This window comes from Lampetra fluviatilis, chromosome 9 (genome assembly GCF_964198595.1).
Source record: "Lampetra fluviatilis chromosome 9, kcLamFluv1.1, whole genome shotgun sequence".
Classification (NCBI taxonomy): Eukaryota; Metazoa; Chordata; class Hyperoartia; order Petromyzontiformes; family Petromyzontidae; genus Lampetra; species Lampetra fluviatilis.
The window spans coordinates 8,784,174-8,804,297 of record NC_136283.1 but is presented as its reverse complement, the minus strand read 5'-3'; positions in this window follow the sequence as shown (position 1 = coordinate 8,804,297).

The window sequence follows — 20,124 nt, the reverse complement described above, 5'->3', positions numbered from 1 at the left end:
GCGGCGACGAGCAGCAGCTCTGCCAGACGGGAGTGCGCCTCGCGGAGTACGGCATCGGTCCCCAGTCGCTCGTCCGGCGCCCTCGGCGGATCCTGTGGCGTCGGCATTTCTTCGTCCTCTCCCCCCGATGCCAGCTGGCCCGAGTCGTCAAGGTTATCCTCGCGGTCAATCCCGTGAGTCCGACGGGTCTTCCTTGTATCCATGCCTGGAAGACTGTTTCACTTCTGACGCCAGTTGAAGTATTGGAATGACAGCAGGAAACCACTTGACGGGTAGCACACTTTTTATTAAACCTTGACTTGTCACGATACAACGTGTGGTCACTATTCCTCTGACTACACACACTTCACTTGACACGTGTGGTCACTATTCCTCTGACACACACTTCACTTGACACGTGTAGTTACTATGGCTCACACTGCATGCTCACACTGCACTCCGCCCCATAACGTCCGTGGAGCCTACAGGCCCACCCCAGCTTGGGCGTGGGCCACAACCTCTGAGTCCCAAGGGCGGCCCTCTCACGGACGCTCGGCCCCGGGTCCCAGGGTTCCGCCTCTGGGTCACACAGAGCCCCGGCCCCTACAGGACAGCGGGACTAGGTACCGCAGGGCCCTATCTCTTCCTCCTCCGTCTTCAGTCTTCGCTGGTCACTCGCTTTCCGTGCGCACCACCTTATATAGCCCCCGCTCACGGGAGACGGAGCGTATGCGGACCTCGACGTGAGCATCCCCCTTAGTTGACCAATCCCCGCGCGCTTGCCCCAGGATCCCATCGCTGTCAGCGCGCGTCACTGATACCCAACCAATCACTGCCTCATAACCCCCGACCCCGCGCTGACCCCTGATCCTTCACCGTCAGCGCGCGTCACCAACACACACAGCCAATCACTACGCGCTGGCACACGATCCCTACCCCAGCGCGTATCACCACTACATGTTTAATATGTTAAGAATGGGTTATTGCTTGAGATGAAACATAAAAAAATGGCGAGGAAAATATTTTAAGTATGTTGGTATGCCGATAAGTAAGTATCTAAGAGCTAAATTCCTCAGAGCATTGACAAGCTGGAAAGGATTTTATCTTAACAAGTACTGGGAAAAGAATCCTAATCATTTCTGGTCAGTAAAATGTGAAGCATGGTTTAATAATACCAGTGTCTGGTAATTCCAAAAGCATAATACAATGCTCGGGTTCCTGTCTCTTCAAAGAGAGCTTATGGAGTGGCGCTATCTTGGAAGGGATATGATCTCTATAGAAATTATCTTCACGATTTCATAAACTCCTTTCATGACCAGTTTAAGATAAAATAATACTGGTGTGCAACATTTGCCTTGCAATTAACATGCAAACAATAGCAAATTGACACAACAAAGTGTAGTCTGGCAATGGAGGCATAAATCGGCAAGGGGATTTAAAATAAATTAACTTGAATAATGGATTTAGACTTTAAACTTTCGTGACTGCAGGAATTCATATTCTTGGTTCTTTCGGTAAAGTCACGTAGATAGAAAAGAAAAATCTAAATTAAAAGCAAAAAACCCACGACGTTTCGATCGCAACACAAGCGGTCTTCTTCAGGTGGAGAGAAAAGAGGGGGCAAGCTTCCAAATGCAGCTGCTTATAAGAGCTCCAGAGTGAGTGGGTATGGGAAAGGGCTGCGAGAGAGACAGGGGGAGATAGAGGGGGTGGAGCAGAGATAGGGGGGGAAGGAGAGAGGGGAGGGGTAGAGATGGGAGGAGGGAGGTATTACACCTCGGTACACACATCAGGAAATGGGGAGGGGAGGAGAATGGGGCAGAGACAGGGGGAGAGAAAGAGGGGGTGGAGCAGAGATTGAATTATGGAGTAGAATGGCTACATATTTAGTAATAAAGGTCTACACATCTCCGAAAATGCTGTATATCTTTAAAGATGAGAATTAGATTCTGATTACATTCTTTAAAAAGGGGAATTTGTTCAATGGTAGAAGGGTATATACATCATCCCAGAGTTGGTTAACAAATGCCAAGTGAGTATTGTTGCAGCAGTGTTGTACAATGTAAACAACCAAGATGGTGAATTCCAAACACCAGCATGGCTGCTTTTCTCTCAATCATCCCTTTCACTGTTTTGCTATACTCCATCCTGTATTTTAATGCCTCCGCTTCAACTTAATAGTAGTTAAAGGGAAGGCTCAGGTGATGGAACGCGAACAGTTTTCTCTTACACAATGTCCCTCAAACTTAAAATATCCACGTACAGCCTGCTGGTGTTCATTTCTTCCACGACACTTCCCCACTCATCTCACATTCATGGACAACACAGGCACTTATTTAAGGCCGCGACACAGGTGTTATCTTTCTGTGTGTCTATATGTGTGTCCCTCTCTGTGTCTGTGTGTTCTCTCTCTACGTGTGTCTGTCTGTGTCTCCCTGTACGTGTGTCTGTCTGTGTCTCCGTGTCTGTGTTTTGTCTCTCTCTCAAATTTAGCATTCTTTGGAAGAACGTTAAGCAACCAGGTAGGATGTTGACTGTTGTGTTAGCCGACTCACTGGGTTGTATTGCATTATTTTTCTAAGTTTGCTATGTTTGTTTTCTCATTCATTCGTACCTGATGATGGTTGCTTGTGTTGCAATCGAAACGTCGTATTCTATTATTATTTCATTTATTTTCTTTCTACGTGACTTTACCAAAAGAACCAAAGACTCAAACCATTTTATGGCAGGTCATCAAGATTCAAAATGTTGGTCATGCATTTGTACATTTTGAACGCGAGTCGTTAAAAACAAGACGCCAAAAAATGAAATGGATACATTTGGTGGTTTCATTTGTGGTTGCAGTTTAATAATATTTTCTTCGGCAAACGTTAGTGCCTTACAAGAGTATTGCACTTTAAGAAATGTTAAAAGTGATTGTGTATGAAACGTATGAACAAACCCAATGGTGAATTACGAATGACATGCAATTCTGATTACATTCATTAAAAAGGGACATTTAGCTTTCAATTTCAATTTTTTCAGTGGTGGAAGGGTATAACATCATCCCTGAGTTACTTAACAAATGCAAAGCGAGTATTGTTGCAGAAGTGTTGTACAATGTAAACAACCAACATGGGAAATGGAGGTGGCTGTGAAATGTGAACGTCTATAGATCATAGCAGTTACACCACGCACACATACTGCACTGGATGTGGTCCGTTAATTGGTCAAGGTGAATGTGACGTTGTACTTAAAAACATCAATTTGGCAGCCATCTAAAATATGTTATAATCGGCATGTTTCATGTCGATGTACTTAGAATAAATTAAGATTGATGTATGTTCGTGCACTTTGTTCCACACAATAGGATTAAACATTATGATCGATTGAGTGTCTTTGCACATGTGGTTCACGCACTGTCATGATCCCAACAACTTGAGTTTGAGCCATTCCTGAAAATAGACATTAGTGGCAGCTTGCATACATATTCATATTTCCTTGGCCTTATGTAGGTCAAATTAGGGATAATATTGTTACATTGCCTTTTCCCCAAAAGTGGGGAGAGAAAGGTCCACATCCTCTCTCGTGTGTCAAATTGCCTTTAATTCGGTGCTCGCTAACACTATCCCAACTGACACAAAGACATGGATTAGAGCACCACATTTTGTGTGGATTGAATATTCTCTACGTCCATCATAACATGACAAATGAAAAGATACGTTTATTTAAGCTAATGTTTATGGATATTTTTCAAAGTGAGGTAAACAGTAGAACATAAAAAGAAAGTCCATACTCTAAAATACCACCTTCACACGTGGCTTACAAATATATAACTAGGCAAACATACATTCTCAATGCAGGCCTCTTGCAAGCATTTATCATGCGGATTGTTGTCTGAATTTCAGAGCACAACTAAATAGGAGTGCCTTCAGCACAACATGTATTCGTACACTACTCTGGTGAAGATTGTTATAGATTGCTCATCCACTTGATTGTTTACTTCCTTGTACCTTGCATGTCCACGAAGACCTATTAATTGTATTACTCTACCTATCTTCCAAACACCTTTTATTTACAGTGTTAACATTTCAATGTTTTGCTAAACAAAACTAATTGCACCACTTAGCAGTTCTCATTAAGCTGTTACATTATTCATACTGAACAGTAATTCAGTGTTCTATTGTATTATTGTACGATGGCAGTAATTTATTTTATATACAGTATTTGTTGACTATTTTCAAATATAGCTCTTGTACTATGCAATGCTTTATGGCAATGGGCATTGTCACACTTAAGTAGGGAATTCGGGCATCATCCTATTTAGCATTGCATCCGACAACTCAAACCACATGTTTTTCAAAGCAATGGGTTCCAAGACCCTTCTTCCAGGATGTAACGCTGTACAATACAGTCGGAGCTGGGATGACCAGTTGAAGTAATCAACCGACAAAATGGCAACCGTCTTAAAGGTAGTAAACCCTCCTACAAGCCAGCTCAACATGGCTGCCAATGATGATGTCACAAAGCCCTGCTCATCACCTCCTATCCAATGGCACACGTGGGGACAGAGGCGACTTATTTTTCCAACCTTTTTCGTGTTAGCTAATTAGTTGAGTAATTTACAAAACGGATGATTGAATGAGTCATGGATTATTTAAGTTACCAGATATCGCATCTATGGAGACAGCTTCTAAATTTCAAGTGGAAATGTAATGTAACAATAGATTTTACCTTTTCTAGCAATAAAACGGATGTTAAAACACCAAACCGAATCATTTTTTCAAGTAATCCTGTCTGCATTAACCACACATACTTGTAGTGAACATGTAAAAAAAAGGTCCCATATTGTAGCTGCTCACCCCGAGCTATAAATGACCTGATAGTGCCTTTCTTTGTGCCGTTTGCCTTTTGGCATCCTCTAGTCGAGCACTTTGAGACTAGGCTCAAAAGAATATCTCTGGTGTGGACCAATCAGTTTCAAAGACAATGCGTACATTATAATTTTTGACGTTGCCTGCTTCAGATATGAAATGTGCTGTTATAGATTGTCATGTGCTGAATTAAAATATGACAATTAAAACATATTGGCTACTGTTCAAGATATTAAAGTTGTTACATTTTATGTTTATGTACAGTGTAGATAGAGTTTACTCATAAATTGTAAATCTAGGTCTTTTCTTGTGTTTAAGGTTGCTTTACATGATAACATGTCACCTGTCCTGTTCATGTAACACTTAAAAACTCAGCAAAAAGTTTATATGAATAAAATGTATTATGAAAACAAAAGGCAAAAAACTATTATGTATAAGTACGTAGTTTAGTCCTTATTCAGTGTCTATTCGGCGCTTCTTGGCTTGTCTCGTATTAATTAAATGGAGCATCTCTCGTCACTGTCCAGCAATAGTTTGCAAGCATTGATGGGCGCCATTTGCCCTGATAGAGTTTCTCCATTGTTTCAATGTCCTGGTGAAATCCCTCGCCATGCTCGTCGCTCACTGCTCCACAGTTCCGTGGGGAAAATATCTAGATGAGTGCGCAAAAAATGTATCTTTAGTAATATGTTGCAACCAAGGCTATCTGTAGTTGTCTGCCTTGTTGTTTCCGAGAAAATGTGTTGCCACTAACTGGAAGACATTCCATGCCATATTTTCCTTGCCACGCAGTGCACTGTCAAATGCATCATCTCGAAGTTGTACACGGATTTGAGGACCAACAAATACACCTTACCTTTATCTTAGCTTCACTTGACCTTGGAAATTTTCCACGGAGATACTTGAAATCTGCTTGTGTTTTGTCCATGGCTTTGAAGAAAGTTCTTCATCAGACTCACCTTGATGTGTAAGGGTGGTAACAATATCTTCCTTGATTCAACAAGTGGTGGATGCTCAATACTTTTCCTCCCAGGCTTCAATGACTGTCGGAGCAGACAATCTATCTTGATGTAGTGGTAAACTCTCACACGACTATCTCATTCGCAGAGAAAACAGCAATACTTTGTGTATCAAGTATGCAGACCAAGCGATCAACAACCTTCAAACCGCCACAAAGCTGCCACTGATGTTGGTCATAGTTTATGCACCTCAAAAGTTGTTTCATGTTGTCATAGGTTTCCTTCATATGGACTGCATGACCAACTGGAATTGATGGCAAAACATTGCCATTATGCAGCAAAACAGCGTTAAGACTCATCTTCGATGAATCAATGAAGTCTCCACTCATCTGGATCATGAACGATGTTGAGGGCTGCCATCACACCATCGATGTTGTTGCAGGCTACAAGATCACCTTCCATGAAGAAGAATGGGACACGATCTTTTTGATGGTCACAGAACATGTAAACCCTAACATCACCTGCCAGGAGATTCCACTGCTGCAGTCTGGAGCCCAACAGCTCTGCCTTACTCTTGGGTAGTTCCAAATCCCTGACATGGTCTTTCAGTTCACCTTATGTTAATGAGGCGTGGTTCAGAGAATAATTCTGGTGCATCATGAACCAGCAGTCCTTCTCCGTGGGGTACTGGGTGTAAAGCTGATAACATATTTGGATAATGCACAGTCCACTTTTTCTTATTTGACACACCTTTTCCCAGCTGCAGGCGCCATGCAGAAGTAATAATTGCTGATAAGATCTGTTGGCTCTCTTCAAATCATTGGCACTGCAAAAGGCATATATTTTCTTTTCCTGATCAACCACTGGCGAAGATGTGTTACACAAGTGTTTAGCATATGTATGGGGCCCACATCTTGTCCTGATCTCCAACTTTGCAGCCAAAATAAAGTTAATAGGCTTTCTTAACCATAGTGGTTATACTGTTCTTTTGTGATGCAAAAGTCACTTCACCACAAACATAGCATAAGTTATTTGCTTTGTTCACACAAGTACTAGGGATCTCTGCTCAACTTGGCTAACCAGAAATGTGTCCCTTTGCAAAATCAAACACCGACTAATAAGAGAGCACGACATTGTATGATTTCGAGAGCTGATATATGGCAATTTGTTCAGCAGCGGGATGTAAGCCTAGTTATTTTTGCATCATTCATGACTTCTAGGAATGACATGATGCAATTAATATCATGTATGATGCAATACTAGGTTCAGATTGCATCATTCATTGTTTTGCTCAAAAAGCAAGTACTGTCCAAATCCAGTCATAGATGTATTCATAGATCCAATCAGAGATGTATTTTCAGGTTCAAATTTAGATCCCTTCCCTTTATAACGTATCCTCCACCATTCCCAAGCCAATGGTCGTATATACTGACCCAGTAGCATATCTTTAAAATTAGAGCCAATCAACAATTTTAAGCATTATTTTCATTTCAGTGACCCACAATTAATTTCGGAAGCATTTTGGCTGTAAACCAGTGTTATCAGAGCATGTTTTTTGTTTGCATGTTCACAAGTGCGTGTGGTTAAATGCAGACAGGATTCCTTGAAAAAAGGATGCCGTTTGGGGTTTAAACATCTTAAAACACCTGTTTTATTTCCAGAAAGGGTAAACCCTATTGTTATATTTTGATAGTGGCAAGAAAGGTCCCATATTAGACTTGTAATATTTGTTACAATATTAGATTGTTATAGCTAATAATGTTCGTGGGCACTTATTATGAGAATGGTATGGCCAGAACCATACCTGGTCACTTACATTCAGAGCTAGTGATCACACACTACACAAATAACTAATGATTTGCTTGATAAACCTAGGTGAAGCTCAAACTTGGTTCAGAAGTAAATGATCACGAGTTTGCTTAGCCAAAAATACAATGCGAGGGGCAAGAAATGTGACTGCATTAATGACGCCAACTCTGGTGACCGTGCACATCGCACCTCCGATTATCACGGTTGACTACAAACGGTGCGAAAGAAGTTCAAAGTACTTACATGCACACACAAATATCTTCACTTGGGTTTTGTAGCAGAAGAGACTTGATACTACCAAAGCTCATTCACCTCATTTCGGCTTGATCCATAGCCATTTTTCGGTCAAATCAGAAACATACCAATTCTTGTCATGTCTTTGATTCACATGAACATTGTATCTATTTGGCTGTGTTGGTGGAGGAGGGTGTATGACACAATGGCATTGTACGCACACGATACAGACTGAAAAAAATTGCCAATCATAACATTAGTTGTAAAAGCCTGTGTTTTAAATGTTTTGTTACTTATCGAGATGGGAGCTGAGAATGGTATAATAAAATAATGTCAGAATGTTGCTTGGAATAATACGCCCTGGTGCCGCTCCGTGGCTACGTTTCTAAGAAGCACTGGGGCACGATGGCTTGTGATTTGTAAAGAACATCGTGAAATGTGTTACGTCCATATGGAAGCAAATGGAAATGCGGAGGTAATGGTACCTCCAAGTTTAGGCACATTCACCTATAAACACATCATCACTTCGGGCCGCGGTGTGATTTCTATTCATGAACACCAAGGTGTACAAGCAATTCGATGGGCATAATGGTGATACACACGAGTTACATAAAACTGCATGCAAATCACTCATTTTAAAACAATGTCACAAGTTTCTGAAAGCTGTGATATTCTGTTTTCACATTTTGATTGGTGAAAGATAATATCAATTTTCTATCACCTTATGCACCTGCTGCCTAAGGGTTAGGTAGATGCATAGGGTATATGCAGTTTCAGAGCCGGATAGTTATTAGCGCCTCACGCTGTGTTTGTGATTGCATTGAACTTAGCTTCCATCAGCACTGCTTCACTAAATTACTTCAACCAAAAGGTGTCGATTGATACATTTTCTTAGTCCTCTTTCTTTGTGCAAAATAATAATTGGCAATCCTTTTGTATAAACAAGTCACATTGTGCCCTTTGCTGTGCAACACGAAAGTGAAGCACCTGTGGGATTGTTTCGAATTCGCAAAATGACGAGTGAGCAATGCAAGTTATTGAGCAGTGCATTGAGAACTGTTCAGAAAAGACAATTCAGTTACATTTCCAACCGAAGGCAATGCAGTATTTCAGTGTTAATCATTGCATTTTCCTGAAAAAAAATGTAAGAGTCACTAATATTTAAAAGGGAATGCATCGTGATGAACATGGGATGGTAGCAAAGAAGCATGCTGCGTAGGTTAGAGTAGTGTGGTATGTAAGTGCAATCTATACATGTGTAGTGATGTAAAATGGATAACTTCGGCGCGTAGCGCGAACTGCTGGAGAACAAGGAAATATGGGTGCAGAGGCTGGCACACCGTGCAGTACCATACAGTGGGTCACTAGGGGCGTGGTACCGGGTGCGAGCAGAGAGAGGCAAATGAGTCCTCTCGACAGAGTAGGGGATTGCAGCCACTCCGCCAGCGCAGCGAGTAATTGCCACATAATTGGTCATTGGGGAGCGTGGTGCGGGCTGCTGGCAGACGGTGGCATATGAGGACGCGTCACCTCGGCATCGGGTGAAGCACGTGATGGGCCGGGGTAGGTGGCAGGTACAAGGTAGTCTGGAACCTTCGGGAATGTTGCAGAGGGAGACGCGGCCGAGGGTGAAGCCAGACCGCGCCGAGAGGGATTAAAGGGAAGCCCCGATCGAATATCGGGGCTGTCTGCAAGTGAAGTGGAACCCAAGTGCTGTTCTGACCCGGTTATAGTTATCACGTGTTATAGTCCTGTGTCTCGAGTGTAAAAGTTAGGTGTATTGTAGTCCCCTGTGTAAAGGTGTTATGTAGCGTAGAATAAACGTTTTTGCCTCCTAAATGTCTCCGAAGTGACTCGCTACACATGCTTTGAAAAGTCCACAACTGTATTTTATTGTATATTGCCACCAGTTTGTGAACAGTTATTTTAAAAGAGGCAACTCTAGCTTCAATGGAGCTGTCGTATGCTTTTTACTCATTTAGTTGAGCCACGTTGAGGAAAGATGTACAAACGACTGTTATTCTTACTCTCCATCACCAAGACTTGAATAGACATTTCTAAACATAGTTATTTTACCCTGCAACCTTTATTTAGTTATCAGATGAAAGTGGCATATATACAAATTTACGTAATCTTTAATCGAATAAAAAGGATAAATGTGTTCTTTACCTTGTGCTTTGAAAAAGGGATACGTTTTAGACTCAAAGTGTGTTTTTGAAAGATTGTTCACTTCATTTTAGATATATATCCATCGAAGGACGTAATCAAAAAGTTGTTGGATTCTTCAAGGCTTCGTGTGATCACAGACACATAACATTGCGGAGCACACATGCTTCAAATTATTGCTTACTCCGGAGCAATGTTACCTATACATCAAGTATGTCGACTTACAAAAACTTTAGCAAGTGCTGTGGAATAAACAATTGCTGTTGCACGGTATTTAAAAAAACTGCAAAATAAACCTATGTAGATGTTCATCATTTGTGCCACCAATTTAGTGTTTAATTAAATCATAAATCAGTGAATAAGTGGTGGGTGATTACCAAATGTAAAATATATTGCACTATGCAGTTTATCAATCTAAACACACTTTATGTTACATGTGTTTTTTTATGAACTGTACGGAAAAGTGTGTTACTCATTTACAAATGTATTGTGCCTGACTATTCATTATGAAGGCAACGGACTTGATTAACATCGCAAATGACCATTTTTTCCCTTTCTTTGGCAGAATTGTGACAGATTCCACGTTAAATATGCAACATCTAGCATTTTGTAATTTATGTACGAGCCACATTTTCTCTTACTAAGCCAAAGGGACAGATAACTTTCCCCTTTACCATTTATACATTGTTCATACCATTTTAATAAATATTCATGCTTCTGTGGTGTAATGGTTAGCACACTGGACTTGAAATCCAGAGATGACCGGATCAATCACCTGGCGTGGCAGCTTTAGCAGTGGAAATGTCTTAAAATCATCCTGCCCAGAAGTACGAATGGATTCATAAGGCGGGGGAGAATGTGGGTAACCCCTACCTCCTCCAAGACGTCTTAAAGTGGTGAGAAAGATATTTCTAGTCTGTGTATTTTTCTTTAAAAAAAATGAAAATTTGTATCAATTTGTTTCTGTAGTGCGATTTGCCCTCCATCCTATCGATGATAGGAAAAGTAACGAGATGTGTGTCATGCTCGGCGCACTGGTGCATGGCTATAGCCCGATTCTGTGAAGAAAGGCTCTTCCCGCAGACTTGAGAGGTCAAGGCAAGAAGACGATTCGCTGCTCGTAGGTGCGTGGCGACGCTCCCTCTGGTATGTTCATAGTCTACACGACGAGAAAATAAACGCCACATTTAAAAATCAATAATCCTGTTTTAGAAAAGGAAAAATGTAATGTTATATATTAGCATATGTTTTCCTTTTTTTAAAAGGCAGTGTTATTGACCAATCCGTTTATTTTTGTGATTGTTGTGCACCACTGCCAGCACTGTATGAAATGATTTTCATAAAAGGGTGATGTGGAAGAAGTTAAATCATAGAAGAAATGTAATGTACACGTTGATAAAAATTGTATACAGCTGTAATAAATCATTACATTAATTGTAATATTTCCTTTTTTATGCATTTACACCTATATTTAAAAAAAAACATCCATACCTGTGCATTATTGGTATTTTTTTGTTTACCTTAAAACAAAATATAAAATTTACATCCAATAATTCTGCTATTTTAACCTAATGCATTGACCAAATTCAATAATCTAATCAAGATCTTAATAAAAAAAATATATACATCTGGTAAAAAAGCAATATGTGTAAATGTTATGATCATGTCTTAAAGCTTTCGTGACTGTAGGAATTCATATTCTTTGGGTCTTTCGGTAGTCACCTCGACAGAAAAAAAAAAAAATAATAACAATAAAAGAACACAAATAAAGTGAATGAAAAATCTAAATAAAAACATCACGACGTTACGATCGCAACACAAGCAATCGTCATCAGGAGAGAAAAAAAGAGGGGTAAAGCTGCTGAGGCAGGCTGTTTTAAAGGTTTGAAATGGGTGTAGCCCAAGGGTCACGAACGAAATGGACGGGGCTAGTGATGTTAAACTGAGAAATTTGCATGTAAATGTAAGATCGGAGAGTACCTTCATCTTGGAGATCATGGCTAGGCCGGCCCTGAACAAGATCCAATTAGCATTAGTAGAAGTGTAATAAAGGACTCTCTCTCAGATGTCGATCTCCGTTGTCCTTTATTGGGTTCGTTGAATCTCGATACCACGGCGTCTCGCTCAGGCCCGCGTCCCGCTCGACGACCTCTCCACAGCCCTCGGCTGCTCCGTTATGCAGTCTCCCTGCTGCTCCGTTAGGCAATCCTTGCAGCCACACCGCTGCTCCGCTATCTAGCGTCACTGCTGCCCCGTACACAGCTAGCCTCTCACAGCCCCGTTAGCTCTCTCCGTCTGACACCGATGGCTGTCGGTGTCGACGTTTCCCACCGCGTGGCGACCGCACCACTCTCTCCCTCTTGCCCAGCGTGGCCTCCTCGTGTTTCACTCCGTCTCAACTCCCCCTTCCCCTTCCGGTTCTCTCCCTAAATCCTCTCACCCACGTGACCCTAACTCCACCCACTCCCCACGTGACCCAGACTCCGCCCCCCCCCTCAATCCTTGCTCGCATTACAGAAGTAACAGCAGCAGATGTCAGTGTAAAGGCGATCGGTATTACCTTAGTGTTGCAGCATCTCTTCAGAAATGTGAGCGACTCGATCAGATGAGCCTTAAATCTTGACTTAAAGCTTTCGTGACTCCAGGAATTCATATTCTTTGGGTCTTTCGGTAAAGTCACGTAGATAGAAAAATAACAGGCCTAACCCGGATCTCCAACACGAAGGTCCTCTCCGATCTTACATTTACATGCAAATTTCTCACTTTAACATCACTAGCCCCGCCCAATTCATTTATGACCCTTGGGCTACACTCATTTCAAACCTTCAAAACAGCCTGCCTCAGCAACTTTCCCCCTCTTTTTTTCTCCTGATGACGATTGCTTGTGTTGCGATCGAAACGTCGTGATGTTTTTTGTTGTTTTTTCATTTACTTTATTTTTATTTTTGTTATTTTATTGGTATTGTTTTTTTCTATCTACGTGACTTTACCAAAAGACCCAAAAGAATACTGTATGTTATTATCATACAGCGGTCTTCGTCTTCCGTATGTCTAAGTATTTCTGTCACATTTCTGCACAGAGCAGAAATGCTGCGAGCATGTGCAAAAGTGCATAGCGGAGCTAAATCTAGATTACCAGAAGGGACGACTGTACTTAAATAAATACATTGGCTCACATCACGCTCTTCTCTCGTTCCTCAACAACAGAGAGCCCCCTACCATTTCCACACCCCACGACTTGTATTTCTGAGCAGCTTGAACTTTTTTTTAATCAGCATCAAAGATCCTTGTAAAAAAAATACATTATTTTAGCGCAAAACAGATCCACAGCACCACATTAGATGTGTTAATGAACCGCATGACTTTTACTTTAGGGGGCGCGCAGCATGCAGCAAGAATTGAAATATGTTCGTGTGAAAATAACGTTATTTGTGGCATGTCAATTGAAGTGTGTGCCCCCCTCCATCCAGAGCCACAACTTCATAGCATGGTAGGGGTGGCTACGGGGAAAGATATTAACCTCGTCGTTTTTGAATCTTTAACTAGTCCTACGAGTATAATTATTCCAATATTCAAACCATTCCTTACATCAAGCAATGGTTGTTATATTTACATAAAATCCAAGGATCGTTATTGCTAATCATCTCAGTTTATTTAAAATGTGTCAATTTATGGGTAAAAATATTTTGTTTCACATTGCACATGGCTAAATACTATCCAAATCATTTATACATTTCTCTTATTCACATCTTTTAAAGCAATAACACTTTCCGTATTTTAGCCATCGTTTTTATATGCAATTCATGGTTGATTGTAGTTTGTGATACAATTGAGTAAAAATAACGTGCTAAAGATTTCAAATGTAAAATAAAATTCGCTTTATACACATACATCTATCACGTATCCGTAAAGTCAAATATTCTCCATTCTCTAATGAATATTGGGTAGTGCTCATCTCTGTTGGAGGAAATTACACATCGATGTGCAGGTAACTTGTGATCCTTCGAAAGAGAGCCTGGTGTGCAAACGGAGCCATTCTGGCCACTTATTTTAAATAAGAATGTTACGTATAAAATTTAGCTATGCATTGAGCAATCTGTAATCCGTTGCACACAGCAAATAGATACGGATTATAGTGCTGGTATACACACCAATTAATTCATAACAGTGCTTGTGGCATGAATATGGTGCACAGCATTTTCAATAAACATTAATAAAGAGGGCGGCGAGGAATAGAGCACATTCACGAGATGTCAAGGTGTCCCAATGAATCTGTTTGTAGTCGTTTGGTTTTAACCGATGCCTGCGTGAGTTAGCACGCCAATGGATATAATATGATGTTATTTGGTGGGAAAGGTTCCACATAATCATTACGTGCCTATTTAGTAATGGGTTTAATAACCTGCATGCTGTTATTAACCCCCTTTAACCTCAAATTATCCACTGGATTTCATTCTATGGGTCTTGCCAATATAACATGTTAATGTCCCGTAAATATGTGCAGCAAATGTTTGTGGTACTTAATTACATCAGGATTGTTATATTTTCAGCGAGACTATTTGACCGCTTGTATGATCTTTTAAATTTAGGCATTAATGTAAATATGTTAACAAAAAGCAATACATAAATCGAGTATAAACGGAGAACATATAACTGTGAGAAAATCATTTTTTTTGCTGAGGACAACCATTACAGCAGTGGGAATTAATGACACAAAATTATAAAATTATATAGTTTTGCCTCGTTCATCAGAGATGCTCGTGAATGAAAATTACCTTAAATAAATACGCAAATAAGCAATTAGACACGTGTAAATTATTATAAGAGCACAATAAAAATTTACTAAAAGTATTTTTTTGTATTAAAATGTTAAAGTTTAGAAATGAACTTGCCTTAAAATGATGATAATGATGATGCGGTTCATCACCATGTTGTCACCTTTCTTTCGCTCTCTTGATGCAGCCATGTAGAGTTGCAGATGCAATTCAAGGATACCAAAAATTATGGATAGCAAGTTCGTGAATGGGGGAATACTTACAAGTTAAGAGTAAAACAAACCGTCACGTATAACATGTTCACTTAGCAATATAAGACATATGTCAGAGAGGGACCCAACTAGAAAACAGCAGAGTATGTATATCTATGAAGAAGGAACTACGTAAAAAAATGTTTTTACTTAACTAAATATTGAAACTCAACATAGCAACGTGCATAAACAAGGTTTTCAATCTGATCATATTGACTATGGATAGAAAATGGGGCAACATTTGAAAACCATGCCAAAAAGCACGGAGGTGCATTCTTGCATGTAGGTAGAACTGCTTTTCGCACAGTACGTCAATAACCATACGAATCGGAGGTGCGGGAAATTATACCAAGAAAGCAAGAGAAACACTTAGCTTGGAAAACATATGAAAGTTAGACATCATATTGACTATCACTGGATTAGATGGCTGAGACTAATGATAAATTGGCAGTCAAAGGAGAGAACATATCCACCGTGAAGATGAAGTGATAAAATCAGCTGATGTGTGAACGCTACATGACAAAGAAACTTGTCAACAAAACTGCCTGAAAATAAAAAAATTATATTAACAAAAAATCGCTGACGTTTCTGGCAATGGTCCAAATTTCATGGGGTTTTTGTTCATTCAAGGCATTGCTGTTGGGGAGTGTGCCGTGCTCCACTGCCAACGCAGTAACAAATAAAATCCTATATGGATTGCTGAAAACCACGAAAAGATAGCAATGGCTTTGGGAGACCTTCATCCAGCAGTTTATATATAATGGCTGATAATAATTTAGGACATTTGACACCGAGTAGATTAATGCAGTTTCTCAGCAACAATGACAAATTTCCGTTTTTGTATTCCCTGTACACGTGTGACCCTTCGATCATTATATTTAAAGGAATAGTTAGGGAGATAGAATTATTGCTATAAAATGTAAATATTAGATTTATTTTGGACTTGTATGACTCACGTGTAAGTTAAAGTCGAGCAAGCTACAACAGTTGCTGTCTTATTCAAGTCACGCAATCTTGGAAAGCCTCAGACAAATTGCTGCATCACCATTTCTGTCATGCAGCTTTTTCATGCAGTTACGTTTCCCTTGAGGAAAGATTTTTCGTCACAGCGACACTTCTTTCTTTGCAAACAAAGACAAATTAAAAAGAGATAAAAACAAATGGTGTGTCACAGGTTTTTACCATCCATTAATATGGATATGATCATGTATTTTTTTATCCCTTCAATGAAAAAAACATTAACAATGCTGCAAATGTATTTGCGACTTCCTTGATAATAAACAGCACAAATAACTAGCTTGAAGATAAGCATTTCAAGGTTAAAAAAAAACCCTATCTCACACATCTGTGATTTTATGTCTGGTGGGTTTTCATGGAATATGGCCACATCGTATCAGTCACTGCAACAATTTGGTTTACTGGGAAAATGCCGTTAGGCATGAATAGTTCAGAAAATTGTTGCCACTCAAATCCAGTTGACACTTTTTCAGACTTTTCCCCCCTCAACAAAACGCATTGAGGAAAGGACAAACAGAATGCTGAAGCTTGCCATTTAAAATAATTTCTAATTGCCTTGTCCAAATATAATGAATTATATAAAATGTGAATATTTCAGATGTTTATTATTTACACACTTGTACACAGTTCATTATTACTGCACACAACCTTTTAAAATAAACCCCAGATTCCATTTAGTACCTGAGGATGGCTGCTTGCGTTGTGGCCGAAACGTCGTGAAAATTATTTTATTATGTTTTATTTTTTATTATTTTCCTTCTACGTGACTTTACCAAAAGAACCAAGAAGATGAATCCCTGCAGTCACGAAAGCTTTAAATCGAAATAAAAGCTCCAGTCGTTTTGACCATCAGGAATCAAAAAAACACGCGTTTTGCAGAGCCTGTGCAAGACAATCCGCAAGTCAAGTGGCATTAATCAAACTCCAGTAACCACCCAGAGGCTACGACACATGTCGGGTGGGACCCTGTGTAATGTGGCAGCCCAGCCAATGATGGGTGGCCATTGCCACCAGCATAAGCTGGGGGGAGGTGGTTGGGGTGGAAGGAGACCTTCCTGGAAACAGTCAGAACCATTTAATGATTGAGAGTAAGAGACAAGTGATGCAAATAGAAAAATTCTGCAGCATGCATGGTTTGTGCACAGTATATATGAAAACACACACACGATAACTATAATGCATATAATATAGATGAAAACCACATTGTGGGAAAGCAACAACAGTAGACATATGTGAAGTCTTGTCCCCACCATAGGAATGCTTAATTTTCACCCGTAGCTTAAGGCCACGAATTGAGAAGGCCCAGCTTCTACTTAGGGCAGAAACATTGGGCCAGGTTCGTGTAGTAATTGTGTCCAATGTTGTTCCACTACTTTTTGGTAGAAGACCTATTCTGCATTTTTGGAATTTATACACAAAATTCAAATTTATGCCGATTCACTTATTTTTATTTTAAAGTTAAATATTTATTCAGTATAGTGTGTTGCACACTCGAAATGAAGGACGTGACGCAGGTGCTCCAAATCGAGGGCAAGCACATTTATTTATTTTGGTTAATATTAATCTTGAGAAGAACAGCACCGTCACTCTGTAAAATGCAACAACACGTGTGTTACAACCAGCCTTGCTCCCGAGCCGCCATTAACCATGTGACTCGTTTACACGTGCGGTTATTCATTAACCCTTTCTCTTAAACCCAATTCTACTACTCATAAACCATCTTTGTCTTTGACAATCACATTTGCACGTCACTATTCGACTATTACTTTAATCCTAAGCTGCATGTCTATCTATACTATCCACTTATATCGGTATCTTACACCCATTATATGTACTGTATGTGTACAGTATACGTACTGTATATCACCATTGTACAGCTTACTACTTTACATGTGTAATAACAGCCATAGAGGGTTCACGTGGGGATTGGCTTGCCGGTCCTGCTTGTAGCCAATAAGGGTTGAGATAGGGAGCATGGCCCCGGCGTGATCACGGCATGTCATTAGGAGTGATTGGCCTAGCCATTCGGGGCCCCAGCTAATGGGGAGCCGGATGAGAGGCGTGGTCCCGGGATTGACAGGGAACCATCGAGAATGGTCAAGGCTGTCCATGAACGATTGGCTGGGGGGACCACGTGACTAAGGGATTAAGAGAGAGTGAGAGAGAACGATCGTGAGCAGACTGGGAAACGAGAAGAGCAGGGTCACGCATGTACAGGGGCTCTGGGTGCCACGTGCGCGGTGGGGACTTAGTGTGAAGTCTGTCCTCTCTCCGTTGTCTGCCAGCAACGGAGAGTGAGTGAGTAAAGTGTATTGTGGAAGTGGAAATAAAAGGACCGATTCCGAAGCCGTCTCAAGAAGGATTATTACACATGTGTTCTATTCTCAATAGCATTGCAAGTAGTCATATTCTGGGTACATGGGCATGGTTATAGACTAAACAGTATTAGAGTTAGAGAATTACAATGACAGTAACTAATTACAGTGCGTCATCCCTTTACAATGCACAGTGCTAAAACGCCTCTAATTGCATATATCACAAACGAACAATTCATAGCCAAGCTTAAAGTCTAGAACAAGTCTAGAACAAGTCTAGAACATTTATATAACTATCAAAAACAACCTTTGGGTCCTTTACCTGTAAAATGCAACAACACGTGTGTTACAACCACCCTTGCGCCCGAGTCGCCATTAACCATGTGACTGGTATATCCGCGTGGTCATTCAATAACCCTGCCAGCCACCTACAAACAGGCCCGACTCAGTCATCACATGCTGCTGTACACACATGCATTGATGCACTGCACAGCAGATCAGGACTTTCACAGAACCACACTTTACTCCCTTGCTGCACAAGGACATACTTAAAAGAGTGATCCATTCCTAATGTGCCACAAGTGGATCGTGAAGAAAGTGTAAAATAAAAAAGGCAAATATACAATGCATGTATTCAGAGATGAAATTTGAGCAAAACCAAAAGATTATTATAACACGGGTACGCATGCACATGTACACTTACTCTAGGTGAATATAATCTACTCAAGAGTTCTATTCACTAAGTGTACACTTGTGTAATTGTTGATAGAACTGAAGAAGAGAGCTTAATACTGGTAGGAACCTCCTGGTTACACCAGCCCACAGGGGATTATTGTGTCCGTCGTGCAGGGACGGGCTGGTCACCCCGTAGTGCCCTTATAAAACTCAACGTTTAACCTACTCGCGCCAGCTTGTGCCCACGCTCAGTCGGACATTGACCGAGCAACCCAACGTTCCTACCAGCTCCCTCCACAGGAATGTGTTTTCGCCACTGCATAGGATATGTGTATTGCTTGGAATGCTCAGCTAACTCCTGTTATCTGCCAACAAATGTGAGCAGCAGTGTGCACACATACCTACTATAATCACCCAGGAATGTCCTTAACGCTCGTGACGTCACTCCACATCAAACAGCCCCCGCCATTAATAATTCATGAGAGGGGCTGACGTCACTCCACAAGGGGCCGAGGCGCCTCCTCCCCCCTCCTCAGTGTCAACTTACAACCCTCACTACAAAGGCAGAAACCTCACTTCACGCGATCTCCGTAACGCTATTGAGACAAAGTAAAAATGACGTCATGATGAACAAGGGATTATAACATACTCTTACTCTTAAAATTAAATAAGTCTGTCACCGCGGCCTTACGAATTGCACACGAATGGATACAATGAATATCACGTCGCGGTCTGATTTTCGCTTGCAAGTTTCTGATTTACTGCAACACACCTGTCCTTGGACGGGCAAAGGCTAGTCTATAACATTGAAATACTTTATCTGGAAAATGCAAGACATGTACAAATGCAATTTTGTACTCGGTAAACCATGCATAAAAGAAACACATTCAGATCTGTAATACCAATATTAGATAACACTCTGCAAACAACTTCTGAATGTTTCAAAGAAGTGCAGTTTAAAATATGTCCGTCTATGCATTATGTAGGGCCATTTCACAGTGTGTAGTGGCACATGGTTTGTATTGAAAATTGCACACTAAATTTGAAAAAAAAAAAAATTCGTATCGTACTAAATTTCGATTTAAAGCTTT